General features: G+C 40.2%; 2 pseudogenes; both read right to left on the bottom strand.

Moving 5' to 3' along the window:
- Nucleotides 1–3418: 3418 nt before the first annotated feature.
- On the bottom strand, nt 3419–4020 carry LOC101560053 (annotated as a pseudogene).
- Nucleotides 4021–12572: 8552 nt separating this feature from the next.
- Nucleotides 12573–12915, bottom strand: LOC101560446 (annotated as a pseudogene).
- Nucleotides 12916–13602: the final 687 nt, after the last annotated feature.

Here is a 13602-nt window from a genome sequence, read left to right on the forward strand (position 1 = left end):
TCAAATAGCAAACTGAAAGACACAATGCAGGAGCAATAGCCCTATTAATATCTATACCTGCGTAAGTTGGGGCTGGATCATTTTCATGTTTTAGGTTTCTCTTGAAGGCTAGATTTTTCGGAAAATGTTAAATTAATTATTTATAGTACCTACTATCTTACCAGGCATAGTATCATGAATGCTTTTCATAAATTTATTTCATTTTCAGAGCCAGGGAGATAGCTCAGTAGAATAAGTGCTTGCCTGGCAAGTGCAAGGGCCTGAGTTCAATCCCCAGTTCTGCAAAAAAAAAAAAAAAAAAAAAAAAAAAAAATTCATTTTCATAGTAATTTGGCAGGTAGGTAGTGGTACTCCTGTTTTATAAATTACTGAGACTTAGGGACATCCAGCACCAATGATTGAAATGTAGAAGAATCTGACTCCAGAGAACCAAGTTTTTGTTTTATTTTTTATTTTACATTGGCTCTTTTCCCTGTGACCTAAACTCTTGTCCTTCTGAGCTTCTTGGGCTGAGTTTTCACTTTTTAAATTAATTCTTATATATAAATTTTTCTTTTTGAAGATACTTATTCATTATTCATTCACTATTATCTATTATGATCTAGGCACAGCTTCAGGTTTTTGAGATATAGCAGTAAATAAAATAGTTCTGTTGTTTTACATTCTAGTGGAAGAAAACAAACACATGAATAAATATGAAGAAAAGTAAAGCAGGATAAGGAAATAGAAAGGGACTGGATTGTCAAGAAAGACCTGTCTGATCAAAAAGATCTGTACATGAAGATGCAGGAATTGAAGTAGTATGCTATGTCTGCATCTCAGGGAATAATGTTCCAGCAGTTGGGAGTTCAGCAAGTTCAGAGGCTTGGAAACAGTGTGCTTATAAGTGTTTGAAGTACAAAAGGAGGCCAGGTTGGCCACAAAGGAAGTAAGCAAGGCAGGGGAGTGGAAAATGGAGAAGTCATAAGGGAAGACAGGGAAGGCTTTCTTCTGAGTGAAGTAACTGTTGGAAAATTTTGAATAGAAGAATGACATGATCAGATGTCCGTTAAAATATTCCTCTGATGCATCAACTGGTACCTCTATTATTATCTTGGACAGTGTTGAATGAAACTGGTGAAAACAGACATCTGGTCTTTTACCATTAAGTTTTTTTTCCCCTTGTTGATTACTTTTATGAGATTAAGAAAATTCTTTTGTATTCTTTGTTTGAGAGGCTTTATATGAATAGATACTGGATTTTATTCATTGTATAGTTTTGGTCTTTATTCTACTGATAATGGTTTTATAATAAATTTTTGGATATTAAACAAACATGTTTGTAGAGTAAACCTAATTTGACTGTGGTGTATAATTTTAAAAAAATGATACTGGGTTTGATTTCCTGAGGGATTGGTTTATATATTCTCATGATGTTTTGGTTTTGGTATCAATAATAATGTCCTTAGGGTAAATAAGAGTGTGTTCCCCCTCTGTTTATTGGACAAGTTTGTTAAGAACTGGTATTACTCTTCAAATGTTTGATAGGCTTCACCACTGAAGCTGTGTGAGCTTGGGCTTTCTTAGTTGGAAAATACTAATTGCTATTTCAGTTTTTCCTCACAGCTCCACTCTTCTTGATAATTTCTAGGAATTTGTCTATTTCATCTGCATTTTAAATTTACTGGCTTTGAGTTATTTACAGTGTTTTGTTAAAATCTTTTTGATTTCCATAAGATCCTATTTTCTGATGTCTACCTGCTTTAGGTTTAGTTTGTTGTTAGAATTGCAGCAGTACATCGTCATCCTTCATTCAAGGTATAGGAATGAACATCTGACCCAAGTGGGATTGGTAGCTTCAAAAGGCAAAAGGCCCATTGTCTGTCAGTATAATCTTCATATGGTGTCTAGAGAATTTGTTTGTGTGTGTGTGTTGGGGGCAGTCCAAGGAAGGCTGCCAGAACAGCTCATATAAGAAGCAGCTGCTCCTGTTCACTGCATACCCAGGAATTCCGGCCACATTTTATTACTTTTGTTCCAAAAACAGCTGGCTCTTTCTTGAAGGCTCCTATCACAGCAAGACAATATCATAGCTTGCTTTGGGGAAAAGAGTGGCCTACAAAAGGCTCTGGGTCCCTTTGGGCCCAGGCCTCCTGACTTCCCTCCCTTTTTCACTAAAACTAAATTGGATCTTTCTGGCTTTCCACTGGGATAGCAGACCAGACCAGACCAGAGCAAAATATGAGCCAAACAGGAGAGAAACCAACTTAGCCTATAGATAGGTCAGATCAACTATGGGGTAGTTCTAGGGATAGTGACCATAGTGGAGAGTCCTGAGCCTAAAAACTAGAGTTGAGATATCAGAATCCAAGTTAGGAAACTTAGAAGTTACATTTCAGAAAAACAAGGGCCATTGGTAACTGTGGTGCAAGAATACTGGGATGAAGGGGTCTCATCTAATAGGATGGAAGCAGGAGGGAAATATTGTTCCATAATAACAAAAGACTACGTTAACACAAAACAGAAATTGCTTGTTTTTAGATAATCTGTTGTCATTTTGTATTATGTGAGACTTTACTCTCCATCCTTAATCTTCAGCATTACTTGTTTCTATCTCTTCAATTACTATGATCTATCAAGGGTCAGTATATTTAGAGCATAGCAAAAGCAAAGGTATGGATGGGAGATCTGGTCTTTATAAAGATTAATTAGCTGCATCTTTTTCACTACTGTGTGTATTTTTTTTTTTTTTTTTTTTTTTATTCAGTACCAGGTATAAAACTTGAGTGTATTCTTTAAAACCATAGGCCATCTGATGTTGGAGGAAGGGAAGAGCTTTTAGAACCAGATTTACCAACATCTGATTCTTTGCTAACACTTATTTTTATTTTATTTTATTTATCTATTTATTTTGGCGGAACCAGGGATTGAACTCAGGCCCTTGCGCTTGCCAGGGAAGCGCTTATTCCAATGAGCCATCTCCCTGGCCCCGCTAACATTTATTTTCTGTGAGAAAATATTTTCATGCAATACATACTTGGTTCTTTAAGTATGACAAGTAGCAGAATGTTGCACTTGTGATCTATACAAAACACCAACATTTTGGGTTGTACATAATTAGAGAAATACCTCACTTTTGAAATACTGTGATAGCCAGTACATAGAGGCATGCCTTGGGTGGGCGTAGGAATGCAGTTTAAAAAACAACAACAAAAAAATCACCCTGGAACTATACAATTTCTTGGAAATCACTAAGCAAGAGAAACAACATTGAACTTTCTTACTGATTTTGCACAACTTCTATACAGTACCGTGACTTAAATCCAAGAGCAAAAAGTTAAGACTCTCGAGACTCTTTTATTTTTGGTAAACAACTGTACGTCAAACTTAGATGATTTATCCCCTGGATTGTCATCTGAGGAGTGGCCTTTTTAATATTTTATTTAAAAGAGGGCAGGTTTGGCACTTCTATACTGATATCACTGATGTTAATATTTCTCAGGATCTCAGAAAGATTCATATTCTTTATGGGCTGGAGCTCCTGCTAAGCCAGCCTCAAATTTCTCCAGTTTATTTTGTGCAACAATTTCTTTCATGTTGGTCTCCAGTACCATTGCCCCATCACCATTTCTGCAAGAAACCTTGTCTGCACAGAAAATTAAATCCAGTTCACAGACACTTTCAAAACATTGATCTAGTGTTTTCACAGATAGTTGAATTAGATCTAAAATGCCAAGTTCACTTTCTGAAGAATCCACACAGAAGACAAAATAAAGTGTTATATAATGTCTATACATCAAGTTTGTTGTCAGATCCTCCAATTAATTAGATTTAACTCCATAGGTCACAGTAAGTTACACATCTTAAGACTGATTACCAAAATCCTCCTTCTAGGAAATTACAAACATTTTCATCTGTCCTAGATCCCAAATGGGAAGTCTTCCTGATGATTTGCTGTTGCATATCTTCACTGTAGGGCTGGGAGATCTTGGAGAGCCGCAGCTTCCCTTGGTTGTTGAAAATGAGGGTCATCTTGATCATGGCTGGACCTGCCGATAGGCTGGGGGCTGGGGGATGGGGCCTGTGAGACTAACTTTTGAGCTGTACTTTCTTCCTCAACTGCAAAAGGAGAATCCTACTGTGATATCTCAGTACTTACTAATTATTTCTAGAGGTGCAAAGAATGCCAAGATGGTTGAGTACCAGGCAAGCTGTTGTGGCTGGAAAGGGGAGCAAGTCAGTTGACAGTTGACATTGACAAATTCTGGCTCGTGTGTGGAGTACCAAATAAATGGCAAGTATTAGGACAGAATGTTCATATCAACATGTGTTAGGTACCATATTTTCTGTGGTTATCATGATGCTAGTAGGTGGGAGAAAAAAAGGGGCCTGTATTGGTATTCAGTTACAAATGACTAAATTTTTAGAACTATGGATTCATTGTTAGATTGAAAAGGGAGAGTATAACTCAGTTTCTGAGCTTTATTCTGCTAACTCAGCCTTGGGAACCATTTTAATTTTTGGCCTCAGTTTCCTCAGTTCTACAATTAGAGAATGAAGTAGAAGAGTGATTGGTAGTTGCTAATGTCCTTTACACAGTTTTATGCCTCCAGCCAATACATACTTGTCTACAGTCCTAAGACCTCAAAGAGCCAATAGAGCAGCTTCAATTTCAGTCCTGCTTAATTAAGGCCATAGCAGGTACACTTACAAAGATGGAATTATTATCTATTTTTTAGTAATTGTGGGCTTTTTTTATTTTAAGTTTTATATTTATTTATTTTAGGGAAGGGTCTACAGGATGTTCAGGGTCCCACTACTAGATTGGACTCATAGTGATCCGCCTGCTTACAGCCTCCCAAGAGCTGGGATTACAAGTGTGTGCCACCACGCCCAGTCTCAATTGCTGGCTCAGTGCACTGCGGGGGTGGTCCCAGCACATCAGGCCCAGGGATCGAACCCTGCCCCTGTACCTACTTGTAGGCATTTTAATCTGCTGAGCTATTTGGCTGGCCCCTGGAGTTATCTATGGTAAACAGATATGGGAAGTGGCTGGTAGTCAGTTACAGGGGCAGTAACCTGCCTGTTTCTCAGCATGTGGGAAAAAGAAAGAAAGAGAAGAACAATAGTTGGAAGTTTAGAGACTTGAGTAGTTAGCTGTGAGAAAAACCATGAGCAAAGGAACCAGTTTGTGCTTTGTGACCCACTTGTTCAGTGTTCCAGTCAAACACTTTCTGTTTTTGCAGCCTCTACATCTTCATCTCAAAGTTAATTTAGTTAGAGGGTGTTTTCTTCAAGGGCCTTCTCATTGACCACTCTTTCCTGGCTGTATACGAGCTTTGCCCTTGGCATTGAAGGTTTCATTGTGAAGAACACTTCAGCCAGTCAGGCTTTGTCCAGCCCTTGTGTATTTAGACTGCTCTTGAAACCATAATTTGGAGCAACGTAGAAACATCCAGTTTCTAACTCTAAAAATGCCTTGGTGCCTCATCTAACCCCATTTAACACTGAGGGATGATGAAGGAGGAAAGAAACATGGCAGAATCTGAATACTAGTTACTGCCAGTTCTAGCTTAATCTTTCTGAGCCAGTGTCATTATCTGAAAGTGGGTTTAGTGATACTGAGTAGGCATAGAGAATTATTGTTCAGAAAGAAAAGGAAAAAACAGATCTGAGAAGTGAAGTCATGGCCTAGGTTTGAGCTCAACCAGAACCAGGTCTCTTGTGTCACATTTTCTTTTAGAGCCAAGGTCAGTTGCACCTAACTGTATGTAGTAGCAAAGATTGGAACTGAAAGCATGTCAGTTTTCTTAATATCTCTGCCAAAAGCCTTCTCAAATCTCCTGTGGCGTGTGTCAATAACACAGCCTGTACTTGTTTTGGAAACAAGTGCTCCATAAGCACTCTTGTTTGATTTGCTTTAGCGGGTATAAGATCCAGATGCTCTTAGAATAGCATACCAGATTCTCCCAATCAGCTTGTCCCCATTCTGACTATTCAGTTCTGATCCACTGTGGCCTGTTTGTTGTCCCTGCGCCTTCTCTACAATGAATCTGTTTAGTCTTCTTTTGCTAGTTTGCACTTACCCCCTTGGGTAACATTTATTATGTACCTACTGTGTGCCTGGTATTGTAGCAGGTACTTTAAATAGATTATCTCTGTAATCTTTCTAACTCATTTAGTAATAGCTCTAGAGGGAAGAGCTGAGTGAGGCTCAGTGTAATAAATGGATTTACCAAGGTTACGTATGTAGTCTTTGAAAGAGCTGGTGTTTGAACTAAGACCCTCCTGATCCTGTAGAATGAGTGCATTGCCATGTACCATTCTGCTTACCTGGCCTCTGGCTACGGCCCTCTGGGAGGATAGGATGTTCCAAGTCTCCAAAACCAGACATAGTTGGCTGGGAATAACAGAAATGACTTCTGTATCTTCATGTCATTTTTTTTTTTTTTTTTCCACTGCTCTTCTTCAAACCACCTCCAAAACCCAGTTGTCCAGAGATACAGGCAGTCTTCTAAATACATACATACATACATACATACATATATACATGCATTTATTTATTTGTTTGATAGCAGGGTCTCAAGATGCAGTTCAGACTCAGCAATCCTCTTATGTGAGCCTCCCCAGTGCTGGGATTACAGGCCTGTGCCACCATTCCCATTTTCAGAGCTGGCATGGTGTACCTGTGGTCCAGGGACCAGCACCGCATGCAATACCAGGGACAGGGATCAAACTTAGGTGCTTGCACCTGCCAGGCAGGCAATTAGACTGCCGAGCTAGCTCTCCAGCCCCATCTTCAGTTTTCAAATCTTCCTGGGAGGGTTTTCTCCTTGGCTGTGGGCCTACCTAGATAAGCTTCATTTGCAAAAGGGTTAGGCCCTCCTTAGTCTCTTTCTGAGCCCCTCTCTGCCATTTTGCCCCTTCCTTAATCATTCATACTGATTTTAAATATTTATTTATTTATTTATTTATTTGAGAGAGAGAGAGAGAGAGAGAGAGAGAGAGAGAGACCAGCTCAGCCCACCAGGGGGCAGGGCCGGCTGGCATGTGGTGCTGGGGGATCAAACCGCGGTCCCTGATGCTTTTGCTAAGCTTGTTCTAAGTAGGTGCTCTAGACCACTGAGCCATCTCTCCAGCCCAATTTTTTTAAATTATTTATTTATTTATTTATTTATTAGAGAGAGAGAGAGAGAGAGAGAGAGAGAGAGAGAGAGAGAGAGACCAGTCATACTGATTTTAAAAAGACTCCTTTTTAGGAGTAAGATGAGAGGAGATATTTCTATCTTTATATTTCACTGAGCATTATTTGCAATAAAATTATAGAATTTTAGGATACAAATAGTTAAGGGCTGGGTGTGGTAGCACACACCCATAATCCCAGCACTCAGGAGGCTGGGGCAGTAGGATTGCTTTGAGTTTGGGGCCAGCCTGTGCTACATAGTGGGTTCTTGAACTACATAGTGAGATCCCAACTACATAGTCTTAGCTATATAGTGAGATCTTAGGATCTTAACTGACAGTCATCAAATTTACAGAGGGACCCTTTATTTAAAGATGTAATATCCAAACAAAGGTACTCTGATTTAAGCAGCAATAGTAGGTCCAGTGGCTCAGTTTCCACAATACCCTACAAAAATAGCTCCTGAGGTACATGCTGTAAACTTGCAGCATTCTGAGGAACACAATTCATAAAATAGCATTGATCTGTTCTAACTTTATAATTGTGAAATTGAATCCAGAAAAGAGTAGTAATATGCCCAGGGTTACCCCAGAAGTAAGTGGTATATGTCCTGGCTCTCAGCATGGGACCCTTTCTGCTACACTGGCCTTTGCATCATTGTGTCCTTTAAGTGACCATCTATAACACTTTACTCCTGGGGTGTCAAGCTTCTCTTGACTCCCACTGTCTGATTACAGTGAGACAGACAGGCCTATGTATATGTATGCCCATTAAGGCATCATTCTCGCAATGAGTACCTGCCAATTTTGTTTAATTTTGATGTGAGAACCAGTATCAGTTTTTGATACATTAACCTCTCATGTTGCAGAGCTTTAGAACATTTGGGTCCTAGTAATTTGTGAATAAGTCAAACAAAATTTCATTCTCTGTCAGATGACTCAAAGATACATTAAAAAAAAATTCTAATATGACTTTAAAAGTCACACAGTCATCTTTTTGCCTTGCATCCAAGTTTAGGGTAATTTTCCTTAGCATTCAGTCACTGAAAATTATCAGAACCGCCTTGGTTAAAACTAGCTAAGATCATGTCAACCCAGGAAGTTACATTTCTGAATTAAATAATGTATTTGTCTGTTTACATATATCACTGAGCACTGGGATATGTGTATTACATTTGAAGAACCATGAGACAGAGCATATACAAAAACTGGAGCCTGAAGATAGAGTTAGTCTTACACTCCTCTAGGCTTGGAACTTCTGAAATATTCCCCAGTTCCACAAGCCTATAAGTTAGTCACATCATGTTAGAATGGAAAGGAATATATGAGTTCAGCAAATGATTGATACTGCTTTTAGAGCTCAGATGCAGTTTTTGAAAATGATGAAATGTAAACAAGGATAAATTTTTATTTATTTATTTATTTATTTATTTTGCGGAACCGGGGATTGAACTCAGACCCTTGCTCTTGCCAGGGAAGCGCTTATTCCACTGAGCCATCTCCCCGCCCCCTCCTTTTTTTTTAAATTTTCATTTTTATTTTTGTTTGTCTGTGTCCCTCTCTTTCTGTCTCTTTTTGTGTCTCTTGTCTCTCTGCCTTTCTGTCTCTCTCTGTTTCTGTCTCTGTCTGTCCCTGTCCCTGTCCCTGTGTCTCTTTTTCTCTCCTCTTTCTTTCTGACAAGATCTTACTAGGTCAGGCTGGCCTTCTACTCACTGTGTAGCCCAGGCTGGTCTCAAACTCAGAGGCAATTCTTCTGCCTCAACCTCCTGGGTGCTAGGATTACAGGCATGCACCACCACACCTGACAAAAATAAAAGTTTTTGAAAGTGGCCAGAGAAGTCCTCTCTGTTAAAGACTCTCATTTCTAGCTGAGAAAAAGACAGGTGAAAAGGCTTTGAGGTAGGAATACAGAATAAGCAGAAGACAGTGCAGTTGAGAGAAGCAGTGTAAAAGAGGCAGGAGAAAGGAACAGCCATGGCCCAAACAGAGCTCTAATGCTCATTTTTCCAGTGAGGAAATGATGCCAGCACATAACCTGGGCTACACAGCAAGTTCCTCCCTACCAGCTTCTGTGTTTTGCCTAAGATCAACTTGAATCCCATTTTAATGTCTTCATTCTTTCTTCAACAGCTCTTTTTCCCAACATCTCTCAGACCCACATTTGCTCACATGTCCTGGTAATAGTGTTACCTGGAGAGTCAGAGCTAGAAAGGTCCTTAACTATCTTTTTAGTTTAGAAACTCAGAAGGCAAATGACTTGCTCAGTGTCATTTATATAATTAGTGGCAGCACTTGATTTGTTTTCCTCAGTTTTCTTGCCTTGTTTCTAGCTCATAATTTTTTGCCTGCTGTCTCTCTTCTTGTATGATCCAGCAGAAGGAAGTCAAGTTATGACCCATGTGATTGGCAGGAGCAGCAAGGGCCTTTGGCCATTTGCCTCCTTCCTTTCATTTAGTCTTTTTTTAAAAAATGAAACTTGTTTATTCTTCCTTGGGAGGGGGGATTTAACTCAGGGCCTTGTGCATGGTAGGCAAACACTGTACCACTGAGCTACATCCCCAGTCTTTATTTAGCCTTTGTTGTATGAATTTGTGGTTTTGCTCTGGCCAGTGTATTTGAACTGCCTCCCTCTTTGCAGAGACAGTACGTTGCCAGTCTTCCACCTGTGTCTATGCTTCCCCTACCCTGCTGTTCATCACCAGTCATTGTGCACACCAGTCTTTGAAGGCCGGCTCATCTCACCTCCAGGGAGGCGATATAGAAAAGGAAGAAAATTTGGAGGTGGCTGTGTCTGAGTTTGAATCCTAGCTTTGGCATACACTGGGCCAAATCTCAGGCTACTTTTTTAACTTACTAGTACATGTTTGCAGTACATAGTGCTTATATTCCTTATAGGGAATTGGTATAGGTACATAGTGCATCCCAATTCCTTTTAGCTATTCAACCATAGGTGAATGGAGAAAGAAAATGTGGTGCTTACACACAATGGAATATTATTCTGCCATAAAGAAAGAACAACGAGTTATTTGTAGGAAAATGGATACACCTTGAGACCATAATGTTAAGTGAAACAGACAATCTAAAATATTGCATGCTTTTTCAGTGTGCTTTCTTTTTACACTCAGTGTAAAGAGAAAAATAAAAGATAATGGGAAATAGGGTGATGGATCTTTCTCAGAGGGAAAGAGAATCGAGATGGAGAGAGGGAAGAGGGAAAGGGGCTGAAAAAGGGAATCGGGCTGTGTATGTGTAACTGACTCCACAAAAGAAATGTAAACATTTTACCCAGAAAAGGAAGGGAATTGAAAAGTTACTTCTGAGAGCAGTTTGCCTATCTATGAAATGGGGCTATTAATAACTCCTTCATAGGTTCGTTGGAAAGAGATATCTAACGTATTTTTTTTGGGGGGTATACTTTAAATACTGTTAAAAGAGTCTCATTCAGTCCTCTTCACGTGCCACTCTGGAAACCTCTCTCTCTTTTTTCCTAATTTATTTAGTAGCTAACACTTATTTGGTGTTTCCTGGAAGGTCAAAGATAGAGGTTTTTAGACATCTTTAAGTTCAATGTCTGATACTAGAAACCCTGCATGACTTGGAAGAGAACAGGATGGGGAAATGGTGCCTGGGAGCTCTTAGATAAAGGATTGGAAATTCCTCATAAATAAAGCTATATCAAGAGATTTGTAGGGTGGAAGCCCAGGGTAGCATTGATTGGTGATTCTGCTTGAATCTCCTGGGATGGGGATTGGCATATCTGAGAGTAGAAGGACCAGTGATGCACAGCTACACTTTGTTATACCTGGGTAAAAGACAGTGAGTGTATAGACAAGTGTTCGACCTTACAGTGGTTGCCTGCAGCTCATCTCTACCATTCAGGATATGAGGTGCTGGTGTCTGTTTTATGCAGCTGTTTGTCACTGACAGAGAAAGCACAGTTTTTGGAATTGTATGGTGGGAAGTAGGGAGAGAATCTGTCTTTCTTGAGGGAAAGGGAATCAAAAGACAGAAGGAGAGAGGTGCCTGCCACTTACCAATAGTGTTCCTTAGGTTAATTCTTATTTTCCTTCATAGAGCCTGTTTTCTTGTCTCTGAACTAGTACTGTTGATACCTACTTTTTTAAAAATTTTTCTAAATTTTTAAATTTTATTTATTTATTTTGTGTGTGTGTGTGTGTGTGTGTGTGTGTGGCCAGCTCAGCCCACCAGGGGGCAGGGCTGGCTGGCATGTGGTGCTGGGGGATTGAACCTTGGTCCCTGTGCTTTGCTAAGCTTGTGCTAAGTAGGTACTTTAGACCACTGAGCCATCTCACCAGCCCGATACCTACTTTTGTGAAGCAGTTGTCAAATGAAACCTGAAACTTAGTAGTTGCTGTTAGCTCTTTGAAGATTAATAACCCTAGGAGATGGCAGTAAAGTCAGGCTGCTGTAAATCTCTGACCAGCCCTATCCTTACCATCAAAAATGCCCTGGATTCTTAATTGCTTCTTCAAGCTCAGTCTCCAGAAACATTGGGCAAAAAAAGAGCCTCCATAGGCCAGGCTGTATCCCAGCAGGCACCATACCTGAGTAAGCAGAATTGTTGGCTAGCAGATATGCAGGGGCAGGGCAGGTAGCTCAAGCAGCAGCTGATGAACAAAAGGCTTCTTTCTGTTCCCAGTAAATTGGTCCTTGGGGATCCTAGCTTTGAATTTTTAATTGACAGAGGAAGGAAAAGATTCATTAGGGTCTGGACTCATTAAAATGCTCTGCTACTCACCTACAATTTATTCTTGGCATTTCATCAGGAGGGATTAAATAAACCAATGGGCTGGGAGGCTGCAGACAGCAGAGTCCTATGTGCCTAGTGTTACTGGCTGCTGGTGTTGGGCCACCTAAACTGTGGAATACACAGCTGTCTTCAGAAATGCTTTACCCCTAGGACTAACCAGAGCATAAGTCTTACATTCTGCTGGCACTGGAAGGATCTTCTGAGATCTTTCATAAATGGTAAGATCATTAAACACAATAGTGATGGAGTTAAAATTAGTCAGGCCACCTGATTTCCAGGCCAGGAATATTTCCCCTGAACTCACTTTGGATTTCTAGACCCAGTGTTTCATCCATTCAACTTTTTTTTTTTTTTTTTTTTTTTGGCAGGGGGGATCTTTTTGAGACAGAATCTTGCTATGTACCTCAGGCTGGTCTTGAATGCACTGTATAGTCCAGGCTCGTCCTGAACTAACCGCAGTCTTCCTGCCTCAGACTTCAGAGTGCTGGGATTTTAGGCTTGTGCCATCATGGCTGGCTTCATTCAACTTTTTTTTTATTAAAACAAAAACCAAAAAACACATAACACTTTATTATCAGTCCATGATGATGTGCAGGTCTTCAAGTGGCTGAAGCAGGTCCTGACAGCAGGGAGGTAGCCCCTACTTGCCAGCAGTGAGCAGGTTCCACAGCACCATGATGACTGAGTCCCTGCACAAGAACATCTTGGAGATGTAGTAGTCCTTATTGACTGGCTTGGACTTCTTCTTGCCCTTGCTGCTCTTGGGGACCTCAGTCCACATCTCTTTCATGTTTTCCAGCACCATATTGTAATACCTGTCAAAGGCCTTCATTCACCCAACCTAGGAATTTCTTGTTGTTGAAGCAGTTGATGAGCACCTGGGTGTTATTCTTGACTGACTGGGTCAGCACAGAGAGTGGACCCATGTTAAATTCCTCCTCCCACTTCTGTAGCTCCTCTGGAGTCATCTCACTCTTGGGCTTGTTGAGGGGAGGCTAGTGGTGGTAGTTGCAGTCTCTGGGTTACTCTCGTCTCCCCTGTGTCTTTCGGTCTCAGAGGAAAAAAGAGGTTCATTCAACTTCTTTTTTTTTTTTTGGTGGAACCGGGGATTGAACTCAGGCCCTTGCGCTTGCCAGGGAAGCGCTTATTCCAGTGAGCCATCTCTCCGGCCCCTCATTCAACTTCTAACAGATACTTTAAAACACATTTCTGTCTGCCAGGATTTGGTGATAAACAAAAAATATATGGGGCAAGATACCATAACTAATACAGTATTAGGGGAGATCAGGGAGGCCTGGAGTCTGATGTTGAATAAGAATTACCTTAGAAGAAAGATAGATGATGAGTGTTAGACTGAGGATTTTGTGCCTACAAAGGCCATAGACTGTCCAAAAATGAAAAGTTGGAGTCTTGTTAGTGTAGAGAAGTTGACAGGTTTGGGCCACTTTCTCTATAAAGAATCTTAGTCCTGAGATTTGAAGTCCTCAGTTCTGGTTTGTTGTTGCTGTATGTTAGTAATCATTCTGGTAATATATATTTAACATCTTTTAAATGTGCCATGCTGGGATACAAAAATGCATAAGATGTGTATTAGTCCCTTCCCTCAGAGACCTGACAGTTTAATGAGGCAGACAAACTGATAAACAACTCCCATAAGAAATCAAATGAAT

The sequence above is a fragment of the Octodon degus genome, unplaced genomic scaffold (assembly GCF_000260255.1).
Source record: "Octodon degus isolate 3935 unplaced genomic scaffold, OctDeg1.0 scaffold00037, whole genome shotgun sequence".
Taxonomy (NCBI): Eukaryota; Metazoa; Chordata; class Mammalia; order Rodentia; family Octodontidae; genus Octodon; species Octodon degus.